The following is a 13,742-nucleotide window of genomic DNA, read 5'->3' on the forward strand; positions in this document are numbered from 1 at the left end:
GCTTCATGCTGATATTATTATGATTGCCTAAACACATGTGGTAGATGACATCCTTGGGAACAACACACTCCGGGAGACAGGGGTGCGTGGGCCGTAGCTGTTATGCCTACTATTTCTCTCCCACTCAGGAAAACATTCTAGAGAACGAAGTGAATGAATATGACATTATTATTGCGATAACCTTGAATCCACTCTAATTCATGTTTGTTTTTTAAATCATCTGTCAATATTGGTACTTTAGCTTCATGAGTCACAAATTACTTGTGGTACAACTCATAATATATTGTGACTCACCGATGTGCTGTGGCCATGAAGGTAAGAACTTCTGCTTGAAGTATTAACCTATGTTAGTTCAGCCTTCCTGGCTAGACTGCACACTCAGTGAGAACAGGGACCCTAGTTGGCCCTGCTCCCCACCATGGGTACACAGCAAGTGCTTGGCAGCTAAGCTCTTGATTGTCATGTGCTGATATACTGATACCTAACAGCACTTCTAGAAAGGTACTGGTTGATTAAAGCTGGCGCTTTCATAGTTATGTCTAATTCTGCCCAATTCCTGTGAAAATCTCTGTGAAGGGAGAACATTTCATGAGGACTTTTCTGTACGTTCATCAGAACTTTTTGGGGTACAGGTGACAGAAACCTAATTCAAACTTCCCTCAGCAAAAAAGACATAAGTTTTTTCATATAATCGAAAGGTCTAAAATTGTAGTTAAATCCAGGTGACGCTGATTCCAGATGCTCAAATCATATCAGTGTAAATGTGTTTCTCTCAGTCCCTCAACTCTGCTTTTCCTCTGAATTGTATTTTCTAGCATGTTCTACACTGCTTGTGGGAAAGATAAGGCACCAACGGCTCTAGGCGCATTTCATCAGCTTGACAACAGCCAGCAAAACCCTGTCACTTTCCTAATCACTTCAGCAGAATCCCAGAGCTGACACTCATGGATGCAGAATGGGTCACGTCTATAACTAAAAACTTCCTGTGACTTAGTTTGACCAGGTATAAGTCACATGCTCAGCTTAGGGCTGGGGTAGAACACATACTATCTAAAACAACAGGTTTGGGAGTTCAGCAAGGATGACTTCCCAAAAGATAATCTTGATCCAGTTCCTAGAGGTAGAAAAAATGGATGCTGGGCAGACAAATATTTTCAACATTTGGTAAGCCTGGGTGAGGCATAATGGTTATGTGTAGAAGCAAGAACAACCGTTTCCATGTCAACTGCTGTCCCCATGGTGAGAAAGACACTGACCCGTTGCATCATCTGTGGACAGAAGGTGGCCTTTGCAGACAGCTCTGCGCCTTGACTTTGGTGCCAGCATTGCAGAGCTGCAGTTTCAAGGCTCTTGCAGAGACTGATTCCATCAGAATGAAGAGAAGTTGATGGCATCTGCTGAGCTTCGTAGAGAAAGGCTTTGCATGTGAGTGAGCCTGGCTTACATAACCAAAATGGGGGGCATCTGGAAACAGCTGCTAGCCAGTTAGCAAGAAGGTGAACACACATTGTCCTGGTGTGATTAGTCTGTCTCAGGAATTGCCTTTTCATGGGGCCCTAAAGAAGACAGTAACTTCTTACCCCATCCCACCTCCATGCTTGGCTTTCTCTTTTTCATTGCCTTCCATTCTCTGTAAACAAGAGTTGACCCTGGCCAAGATTACCACTGTCTATGACTATGGAGAAATGTGCAAGGTGAAGTTTTTCTTGGCCAGTGTGCTCTTTAAGAGAAAAAATTACAATGACTGAAAGACAAGTCTTACTATGTAGACACCTTTTGTCTACATAGACATGAAAGGTGTCTACATAGAAGACTTATGGGTTTTTCTGCTAGAGAACTGGACTGAGTGGTCCTAATGGACATTGCTGATATTTTACAATAATCCATTAATAGTGGTTGGTGGGCAGAACAAGAACGACAAAATTTTAGGATAACAAAGCAAGAAATGACCCTAGTAATCATTCTGACTGTAAGATTTATGAGTTCATCAGCTGAATCTGTCTTGTTCACTGCTATATTCCCAGTGCCCAGCACTCTGGCACTCTGGCACCCTGTCTAGCACTCTGGGAATTCCACCATACCTCTTTACTGTGTTCACAGCAGACATCACTAATCAATCACCATGCTTTTTCCCACTGATGGAGGATATGTCCTCAGAATCATTTCTCAACATGGAATTCGAAGAATCTAATGCCAGTCAATCAATAGTGACACATAAACCAAAACTGATTTTTCATTCCTGACTAATGGCTTCTCAAAAGTTGGTAGGGTCTTAAGGACAGATGACTTTTTTTTCAACCATGTAGCTTCCATTTGGGAGAAACCAGAAACATAAGCAGTTTTCTTGGTCATATTGAATGGTGGCTTCTTCAAGCTTTAAAGTTGGTACAGAACGATTTCGTTTTATACCTGTAGCATCACTTCTCGGAAGAAATTCAAAAATCAAATGTTGTATGGCATAGATTAATTTGTAGAGGCTATGTATGCTTTCCCATGAATATTAACTCCTTAGTAAACTGTAGGATAATAATTAGCATGTGGAAACCAGTCTATTTCAGAGAAAGGTTAGAGATTTAGATGCTAAAGAACATCCCCAGGAGTTCTTTTCCTTCCTTTGGTGCTGGCCATTTAGCATTTCAAGTGATGGAGAAATGGCACTCAGAAAGAAGTGCTCACTCAGGCAGCACACTCCCTTCCTTTGAGATTTTAGCCTAAGTGGCATTAGGAAGTAGTCAAAATGGACAATGTGGGCTCCTGCAAATAACTCTACAAGTTAAATTGACTTTGTATGTAACAGAAACATGCCCCTGGAAGACATTTATTCAAATAACTCATTGTGCAAGGTGGTGGATGCAGCCAGAAAGATCTTTAGCAGGCTTGTCAAATTACTGTAGTAACAGGAGTAAGAAAGGGGCTGGATAACTTAGATAATTGAAGCTGCCGGATGATCAAAAACTCTTTTGTTGAATTGGACTAATAGGCTCCTGATCAGCATCAGTCCTAGTGAACAAGGACTACTACTACATACACTAGCAATAAGGTAGTGCTTCTGATATCTGACCATTAAATTCAAGAGAAGAGAAAGGAAAGAGCCATTTCAAGGCAGGTTGACTTAAAGGCTGTTATGCAAATTCCACAGACATAAATAAAGCCTACTAATCCAGAGGCTCTCTAAGCATCATTGGGCTTTAAGGAACAATCAGCCATTCCCTGCTAGGAAGAGGCAAAAACACCTAATATCAGTCTTTGTTCTTGGGTATTATTAGAAACATCTGGTGATTGAGCATCAGTCAGCAGCAGGGCTCAATAGCAAGTTTCTGACTTGAATCAGCAGTTGGGCTTTGCGCATTTCTAACCAGCAGACAGAACTCACCTTTACGTCTGTATTAGCAACTGATGCAATTGTGTTTATGCTAGAAAGGAGCAATTTGGGAGATAGATTTCAAGACTTTGAGAGAAAATTAGCCTCTGAACTCAGCCTCTTTAGAATGAGTGGTCCTACCCAGCTTATGAGGAATGGATGTGGGTGGGTTAATCATGAAAGAGTGGTTAATAGCTTGGTTTTGGTGTCAGATGAGAGCATATTCCAGTTCTCCTATTTAATAGCTGTCTGGCATTTAATATATTATTTAAGTTGATTGATTTTTAGCCTTTTCTCTTTAAAATAAGGAGGACAGTATCATCTATTGGTTCTTTATTAAAATGGAAATGATAGTACCATTCTTATAAAGATTAAATATAAAAAAAGCCATTTAAGGTGCTTAGTTATATGGAACATCTACCAAGTTACACCATGTTCTGGGACATAAAACAAGCCTTAATACATTTAAAAGGATACCAATGATACAGTATGTTTTCTGACCAAAACAGAATTAAATTAGAGATCAATAACACGAAGATATCTATAAAATCCCCCAAATATTTGAAAATTATATAAAACACTGCTTAATAATCCTTGGATGAAAGAGGACATCAGAAGGAAATTAAGAAAGTATTTTGAACTGAATATAAATAAAAATAAGGCAGGAATTTATGAGATGCTGCCAAAGCAGTATTTAGGAGAAAATTTATAGCACTAAGTGCCTACACTAGAAAATAAAAACCACAATGAGATGCCATCTCACACCAATCAGAATGGCTGTTACTAAAAAGTCAAAAAATAACAGATGCTGGTGAGGTTGTGAAGAAAAAGAAACACCTATACACTTTTGGTGGGAGTGTAGATTAGTTCAACCATTGTGCAAAGCTGTATGACAATTCCTCAAAGAGCTAAAAACAGAACTACCATTCTACCCAGCAATCCCATTACTGGGTATATACCCAGAGGAATACAATTCATTCTACCATAAAGACACATGAATGTGTATGTTCATTGCAGCACTATTCCCGATAGCAAAGACATGAAATCAACCTAAATGTCCATCAGTGGTAGACTGGATACAGAAAATGTAATACATATACAGCATGGAATACTATGCAGCCATAAAAAAGAATGAGATCATGTCTTTTGTAGGAACATGGATGGAGCTAAAGGCTATTATCCTCAGCAAACTAACACACGAAAGAAACAGAAAACCAAATACTGCAAGGTGGGAGCGAAATGATGAGAACTTATGAACACAAAGAAAGAAATAATAGACACTGGGGTCTACTTGAGGGTGGAGGGTGGGAGGAGGTAGAGGAACAGAAAATATAACTATTGGGTACTGAGCTTAATTCCTGGGTGATAAAATAATCTGTACAACAAACCTCCATGACATGAGTTTACCTATGTAACAAACCTTCACATGTGTCCCCGAACCTAAAACAAAAGTTAAAAAAAAAAGAAAATAAGAAAGTTCTCAGATCAATGACCTGAGATTCCACCTGAAAAAAAAAATAGTATGTTAAAGCCAAAGAAGCAGAGAAAAGGAAATAATAAAAATCAGTGAACATGTCAATGAAATAGAAAAACAATACAGGAAAATCATTGAAATAAAAAACTAGTTCTTTGAGATCAGTAAAATTGATAAACCACTAACTAAACTGAGTAGGAAAAAGAAGAGAAGACATTAATTATAAAAGATCAGAAATGAGAAAAGTGACAGAATTACAGATTCTACAGATATTAAAAGAATAATAAGAGAATATTTTGAACAACACTATGCCTATAAAATAAATGATATATGCTTATAAATTTGACAAAAAATGAAATGGACAAATTTATTGAAAGATACAATCTATCAAAGATCTCTCAATGATAAATAGCCTGAATTTGTAGTTAACAAACTTCTCACAAAAATGCACAAAACAAACAAACAAAAACCCCACCAAATTCCAGGCACAGATAACTTCCTTGGAATCCTATCAAAAATATAATAAATAATACACAAACTCTTCCAGGAAGTTGAAGATAAAAGAATACTTACCAACTTATTCTATGAGCCCACCGTTAAAAATGATATTACAAGATAAGAAAATTATAGGCCAATATTCTTCAAGATCATAGAGCAAAAAATCTTAACTAAAACAGTAAATCAAATTTCAATGAATATAAAAAGGATAATATATTATTGATACAACTCTGATGAGTGGAGAACACTAGGTTTTTTTTCTCTAGTGGAAAAAAAAAAACGACACAGACACATGTTGAGTAGTTTTAAGGAGCAGGGAGTTTAATAGGCAAGAAAGAAGGTAGAAGAAAGAAAGATGCTCCCCTGTACAGAGACAGAGGGAGGGGGACGCCAAAGCTGAGAAATGGAACCCCACTTTCAGGTAGTATCAGCCAGCTATATTCGATGGCTGGAGGAGGTGGTATTTGATTTGCATAGGGCTCAGGGGATTGGTTAGACCAGGCATATCATTCATGTAGCCTGCGAAAAAACTGGCCCTCCCACCCTAGTCTTTTAATATGCAAATGCAGGGCGCCATGATATTCCACACATGGGGATATGTGGGGGCGGCCATGCTGCTAGGCACATACGGGGGCAAGCGCAAGAAGACAAAGGTAGGAATAGCCATGTTGGGTGGACCCAGTTTCTAAAGGTTTGCATTTGCATATCAAAGGTTGCCTGCCTGGGTCTAAGAGCCAGGGCTTTCATGCTAGACAAGAGCTGTGAAAAATCTTCCAAGGACCCCCTTTTTCCTCTCTAGCTGCCTAAAATAATTTCTTAATAATTCCTACCTCATTATGACCAAGTAAATTGCATTATTCTAGAGTTTATCCAAGATATGCAAAATTGGTTTAACATTTGAAAAATCAATCAATGTAATTCACCATATTAACAGACGAAAAAAGAAACACACACACACACACACGCATACGAAACCACCAAAAATGCAGAAAAACATGTAACAAAATATAATGTATATTTATGAAAGAAAAAAATTCTTAGCAAACTAGGAATAAAGGAAAATTCCTCAACTCAATAAAAGGCCCATAAAACACCTATTTTGTATAATAGGTGTTTCACAATAATAAAATTAAGTGAAAGATTGAAAGCTTTCCCCCTATAATCAGAAACAAGAAAAAGATGTCCATTTTTTTTTTTTTTTTTTTTTTTTTTTTTTTTTTTTTTTTTTTGAGACGGAGTCTTGCTCTGTCACCCAGGCTGGAGTGCAGTGGTACTATCTCGGCTCACTGCAAGCTCTGTCTCCTGGGTTCATGCCATTCTCCTGCCTCAGCCTCCCCAGTAGCTGGGACTACAGGTGCCCACCACCACACCTGGCTAATTTTTTTGTATTTTCAGTAGAGACGGGGTTTCACTGTGTTAGCCAGGATAGTCTCGATCTCCTGACCTCATGATCCACCCACCTCAGCCTCCCAAAGTGCTGGGATTACAGGAGTGAGCCACCGCGCCTGGCCAAGATGTCCATTCTTACTACTTCTATTCAACATTGTACTGATGTTTTAGCTAATAAAATAAGACAAGAAGAAGAAATAAACAATATATAGAATAGAAAGGAAAAAGAAAGCTGTCTTTACTCTCAGATGATATAATCATCTACATAGAAAATCCTATAAACCTACCAAAAAGTCACTAGAAGTTGTAAATATGAGCATGGTTTCAGGATAGAAAATCAATATAAAAGATTACATTTATATATCATGGCAGTAAACTAAAATTAAGAAACTATGTCACCTATAGTAGAATCAAAAATATGAAATAGGACATATTTTTGACAAAATATGTATAAGATGTACACTGAAAACTACAAAACACTGTTCAATTAAAGAGCTATAAATGGAAATGTATACAATGTTCATGGATCAATGAAGATGATGCAATATTACTAAGATGTCAGTTCCCCCCCAAATTAATCAATAGTTTTAGTGTAATCCCAATAAAAATCGTTGCAGAGTTTACTGTACAAATTTACAAGCTAATTATAAAATTTATATAAAAATGCAAATGACCTAGGATAGCCAAAATAACTGTAAAAAGAACAAAGTTGGAGGGTTAACACTATCTGATTTGAAGACTTATAAAGATACAGTAATCAAGTCAATGTGATGTTAGTGTCAAGACAGGTAAATGAAACAGAAAAGAGTCCGGAAATAGACTTAACAGATATATGCGCAACTGATTTTTGGTAAAGGTGCAAAGGCAATTCAGTGAAGAAAGGATAGTCTTTTTAACAAATCATGGTGGAACAGTTGAGTATCTGTATGGAAAAAACAAAGACAGAACTTCATCCATCTCTTGAACCATATACAAAAGTTCACTCAAAATGAGTCATAGTCCTAAATGAAAAACCTAAAACTATAAAACTCCTAGAGGAAAACATAGGAGGAAATTTTTATAACCCTAGATTAAGCAAAGATTTTTTTAGATGCAACACCAGAAGCACAATTCATGAAAGAAAAAATTGATTAATTGTATTACATCGAAATTAAAGACTTTTGCTCTTTGAATTACATGGTTAAGCAAATGAAAAAACAAGCCACAGAATGAGAGAAAATATTTGTAAATCACATATCTGACAAAGAATTGTATTCAGAATATAAACAGAACTCTCAAACCCAGTAATAAAAAAAAAACAACTCAAAAAAATAAAGAAATCTTTTACATTTATAAAAAATATGTAAAAGGTTTGAACTGACACTTTACCAAAAAAGATACATGGATGACAAATAAGCACATTACAAAAAGGTTCAACATCATTATTAAGTAAATGCAAATAAGACAATGAGATACCACTCTACCCCTGTTAGAATGACTACAATTAAAAAGACTGATCACAGTAAGTATTGCCAAAGACAGAAAGCAACTGACGTTCTCATACACTGCTGGTCAAATGATCCAAGTACATTGGAAAACCTGTTTGGCAGTTTCTTAAATAGTTAAACATATGCATACCCCATGTCCCAGCCATTGTACCCCTAGGTATTTACACAAGAGATGTGAAAGCATAGGTCCATACAAATACTTGTGCATGGGCCAGGTGTGGTGGCTCACACCTGTAACCCTAGCACTGTGGAAGGCCAGGGTGGGTGGATCACCTGAGATCAGAAGTTTGAGACCAGCCTGGCCAACATGACAAAACCCAATCTCTACTAAAAAAAAAAAAAAATACAAAAATTAGCTGGGCATGGTGGCGCATGCCTGTAGTCCTAGTTACTTGGGAGGCTGAGGCAGGAGAATTGCATGAACCCAGGAAGTGGAGGTTGCAGTGAGCCAAGATCACACCGCTGCACTCTAGCCTGGGCAACAGAGTGAAACTCTGTCTCAGACAACAACAACAACAAAAAAAACAAACAACAACAAAAAAAAACACTAAAACCTTGTGCATGAATGTGTATAGCAGATTTATTTGTAATAGCCCAAACCTGGAAGCAACTCAAATTTTCATCATCTGATGAAAAAAACAAACAAAATTGTGTTTTACATTGAAATGCTACTCAACAAAAAAGCAATGAACTACTGATACACACAGCAACGTGGATGAATCTCAAAGTCATTACACTGAAAAAAAAAGACAAAAATGCAGACTTCTTGTATGACTTCATCATTTGAAATTCTACAAAAAGGAAACTAATCTCTACTGATAGCAAATCAGTGGTTATCTGGGAATAGAAGAAGATGGGATGGAGTGGACAGAGGGATTATAAAGGACAAGCAGACTTTGGTGAGGATGGGTATGTTCGTAATGATGCTTATCATAATAGTTGAATAGAGGTACACGTAAGTCAAAGCTTATCAAATTGTATACTTTGAACATGTAGTTTGTTACATGTCAACCATATCTCAATAATGCTGTTTTGATTTTTTTAAACATGTTCAGCACATGGCAGTTGCTTTCTTTTGCTTCCAGTTGTTCTCTGACTGGTTTTGTTTTGTATCTTTCCTGATGAATCTCCAAAGCATGGATAGCTTTGACTTCACGGGCCAAATGGATTTCATGTCTCTGGTCAAACTCTGACCCACTAATAGTGGCTGCCTATACCACTGCATTGAGCAATGTAGACAAAATAATGGCCCCCAAAGATGTCCATATCCTAACCCCTGGATGGAAAAAGGGACTCTACAGATGTGATTAAAGTTAGGGATCTGGAGATGGGTAGGCAATCCTGGATTATTCCGTGGCCCAATCTAATCACAGTAGTCCTTAAAAGCAAAGAACACTTTTGGCTGTGGTCAGAGAGACAGACACCAGTGTGAGAAGGGTGTGGCAAGCTGTTGCTGGCTCTGAGACGTATGGGACTATGTGCATGGACCAAACAGAGGCCTCTGGAAGCAAAAAAAAAAAAAAAAAAAAAAAAAAAAGCAAGGAAAATAGATTCTTTTTCAAAGTTTTAGAAAGAAAGGCAACCCTGTTTGATTTTAGCCCAGTGAAACCTGTATTGGACTTCAGACCTATAAATCTGTAAGATAATAAAGCTGTGTTCTTATAATCCTCCAAGTTCGTGGTAATTTGTTATAGCAGCAACAGAGAATTAATCCAAGTAGCAAAGAATATCATCATTGGTTAATGATGTCTACCTGGAATACCACAGGGGAAAGAGGCATGTGTGCTGCTTTTCTGCCATCTTGGTTCTCTGTTGAAGGTATACTGGCAGTGGCAGCTAGGAAGGCACCTTCATTTGTGGTGTCTACTGTGTGCCAACCTCTACATGAGGTTCTTTGAATATGTTCCTTCAGTCATCTTCACACCAGTCCTTTCATGAAGTAAATATGACTTCCTCCTTTGAGAGATGGGGATCAGAGAATTGAGACCTTATCTAAGTTCTGAATTTCAAATGTTGTTTTTTATTCCTCCTTGCTTGCAAACAAAGCAGGGAATCCAAATAAAACATAGGTGAACAAGGTTTCAAGTGTTGATGGAAAACGAGAACAAACACAGATGAAGAGCCTTTGTCTTGGAACAATACTTGTGGCCCTGGGAGTGGTGCACCTAGCGTTATTATCTCAGCAGGAGATCCTAGAAGTGTCTTGGGAGTGGGGAAGGAACAATACATGTCTAATATTTGCTAATTATCATGAATCTCCTTGTTTACACTTAAAATTCAGCACAGAGGAATACCACTTATTTTCTCTTCAGCACGATATGTGTGACGCATCCAGCCAGCTGCCGCACTGGGCTCCTGGCCCCTCTGGGAGTGGGGACTTGTTTATGCCCCTGCTGAAGAGGCTTCACTGCCTGCATCCTTCCTGCCTGCTCTCTGTCTTCCAAGGACACTCCAGGCAGCCATGCTGGGGACAGCACTACTGAAGTCTCTTTCTTGGAGTGAAATTGCAACATCATGTGTTGGGGCAAGTGAGGGAGCAAGGCCCCGGATAACCTTCAAAACAGAGCTGTGGAACCAGGCCAGGCCACTGTCATTTGCCATTGCACCATTTTTCTTTCAAAAAAAAGTTAGTAGTTGGGGAAGCATAGGGAAAGGTTGAGGGCCTGGGTTTGGCCCTGAATAATTCCATGAGTTAGTCTTTCTGAGCCTTAATTTTTTTCACTTATAATGTGAGAGTAATAACAGCACCTCACATGGATACAACAGTGGCTACTATTTACTAAGCATATACTGTGTGCTAGGCACTGAGCTAAAAAGTTCACATGCAAATCTCACCCCAATAGTCTTATGAAAGACAGACCATTGTCCCTAGAGATGAGAATACAGAGGCTCAAAGAGAATTAGTTACTTGCCCAAATTCACACAGTAGTAAAGGAAACTAAGCAAGACACCTGACTCTATACTCAGAGAACTTTACTGCCATGGTAAAGGACTTAGCATAGCACCTTGCATATAGTACATGTTCAGTAGATTTTAGCTAGAGTTACATTGGCTTTAGTGTTAGTATTCAGTGTTAGTTGGGATCTGAGGTCCCCTTAACCTTCACTCCTTTTATTATTTGCTTACAGTAAAATAAGACACAGATATAGAAAACGTTACAAAACTGCTGTCTGGCTCAATGAGTTGTTATATGACACACACCATTATTTAGCCACCACCAGGTCAAGAAATGGAACTTTCCAAGCCATCCCAAAGCCCACCATGGGCCCCATAAAATCACAGCCATCAACCAAAAGTAACCACAGTCTTGACTTTTGTGGGAATAACTTTGTTGGACTTCCCTTTCATTTCATCACTCAGTGTGTGTCCCTAGACACTGTAGTTTATTCTTTGGTATATGTCTTGTATGTCTCTTAATTTACAGGCATCTATCCCCACCTCAACCCCTCCCCCAGTTCTTTCTTTCTTTCCTTTCTTCCTTTCTTTCTTTCTTTCTTTCTTTCCTTTCTTTCTTTCTCTTTCTTTCTTCTTTCTTTCTTCTTTCTTTCTTTCTTTCTCTTTCTTTCTTCTTTCTTTCTCTTTCTCTTTCTTTCTTTCTTTTCTCTTTCTCTCTTTCTTTCTCTCTTTCTTTCCTTCTTTCTCTCTCTCCCCTCCCTCCCTCCCTCCCTTCCTTCCTTCCTTACTTGAGACACAATCTCATTCTGTCACCCAGGCTGGAGTGCAGTGGCATGATCTCAGCTCACTGCAACCTCCACCTCCCTGGTTCAAGCAATTCTTGTGTGTCAGCCACCCAAGTAGCTGGGATTACAGATGTGCCCCACCACGCCAAGCTAATTTTTGTATTTTTTAGTAGAGATGGGGTTTCACCATGTTGGCCAGGCTGGTCTCAAATGCCTGACCTCAAGTGATCCACCTGCCTCGGCCTCCCAATCTGCTGGTATTACAGGCATGAGCCACCCCACCCAGCCAGTTCTTTCCTTTTCTTACAATTTACCTGGCTTGCTTTCTAGGATTTTCTCACTCTTCCTCCCCATGCATCTACTTGTAACTGGACTTCTTTTTCTTCATCTCTGTTGTCTGTATCCTGCTCAGTTTTTATTCTACTCCCAGCAGTTTTGTCCTTTGTGAGCCCATGTCCTAGAAGGGAGACCAAGGTGTCAGTTTAGGGAGTTCATAGGGGCTAAATTGCTCCGGATCCTCCACCTTTTTCTCAGATCCCTTATGCTGCCCAGCTGATGGCTCAGGCAAAATGCCTCCTAGTTTTAGCCGCCACTCTCAAATTGCTTCATGCGTTCTGCAGTAAGTTACTGCTCCTGTTTTGAGTTTCTCCTGTTCTCAGGTCTATCAGATACTACATTGCTTCCCTTCCATCTGCATGCACAGACACCAACACTGTGTGAGTCTTGGGGAAGTTGCTGCTTTATCCCTACAGCCTGTATTTGGGATTCATGGAAATACCTTGCCATTAATTTTTTTATTTTGTTATGTATTTTCTTTGTTTTTATGTGGATGTCAGGTAAACTGAAAAAGGATACTACCAACGCTCTTATCTACCAAAGTCTCCTAGAACCCTTGATTCTTCTTTGATCACAGGATCCTTTTCAGATCTTGCTTCTCCTTGTGTGCATGCAAGACCACCAAAGTTACCCTACAAGGACCTGCCTCATGATCCACTGAACTCTGCTTTCTATCACTGATGATGGAAATATTGTGTTCTAGCGAGACAGGTCCATATTCCTTCACAACAGATTTTCAACTCAATTTAGCCGTGAAAGAAGCTGCTGGGCAGAGAATAGATCAAAGATCTTGTAGTAGGAGGCAGCTGGACTAGAAATTTAAGATCCCTTCCATCTCTAGTATCTTGGGGTCTCTGACAGTTCAGGAAGGACCCACCAAACATCCCCAGCTTCCTCTAATTAATCTTATCCTGAGAAAATAGTAAAAATCTCTGGGGATTAGACCTCTAAGCCTTTGAATATGAGATTTCCAAAGGTCACCAGAACAAGACTGGAATCCTCTACTCCCATTTGCATCATCATAGGTATGTAAGTGGTTTTATAAAAGAAGTTCCCATTTTTACTTAGCTGAATTAGACACTATCCAAAGAAGTAAGCATTGCGCCTGCTTTTCATGAACTCATGGTCTGAGTCAACAGTATAAATTGCCAGTTTTTATATTTGTTTTATTCATACTTTTAAGGAACCATGAAATAATATTTGGCACAAGAAGGAAAATTCTTATATGATCATTAGCATTAATGGCTTGTCAATGAGTTTTCCCATTTATAAAAAAATAAAACTTAAATACAACAAGGAGTTTTAGGATTTTGCTGAACACCTCTCACCAGTTATCTTTTGGAAAAATATTCAAAACTTTTTAGAACTCTGATGTTCGAGGAAGAAAGGAGAAGATGTTAGCCTCTCTCTCTCTCGGCCCCTCCCTTTCCATCCTTTTCCAGGAGAAAAGAATAATCTGACGGATCTCATCTGAGGATGCTAATTAGGTCCCTATAATGTGTCCCAGAGTCACTGTG

The 13,742-nt window shown here is 38.8% G+C and overlaps 1 long non-coding RNA gene across 1 annotated transcript in view; it reads left to right on the top strand.

Annotated features, from left to right (window-relative positions):
• Nucleotides 1-1,284: 1,284 nt before the first annotated feature.
• Nucleotides 1,285-13,742, top strand: part of LOC129059600 (uncharacterized) — a 53,958-nt gene continuing 41,500 nt past the window's right edge. Inside the window, exon 1 of the long non-coding RNA XR_008525598.1 lies at nucleotides 1,285-1,425. This is a non-coding gene — a long non-coding RNA (uncharacterized LOC129059600). The remainder of the gene's footprint in view (nucleotides 1,426-13,742) is intronic.

The sequence above is a fragment of the Pongo abelii genome, chromosome 4, assembly GCF_028885655.2.
Source record: "Pongo abelii isolate AG06213 chromosome 4, NHGRI_mPonAbe1-v2.0_pri, whole genome shotgun sequence".
Taxonomy (NCBI): Eukaryota; Metazoa; Chordata; class Mammalia; order Primates; family Hominidae; genus Pongo; species Pongo abelii.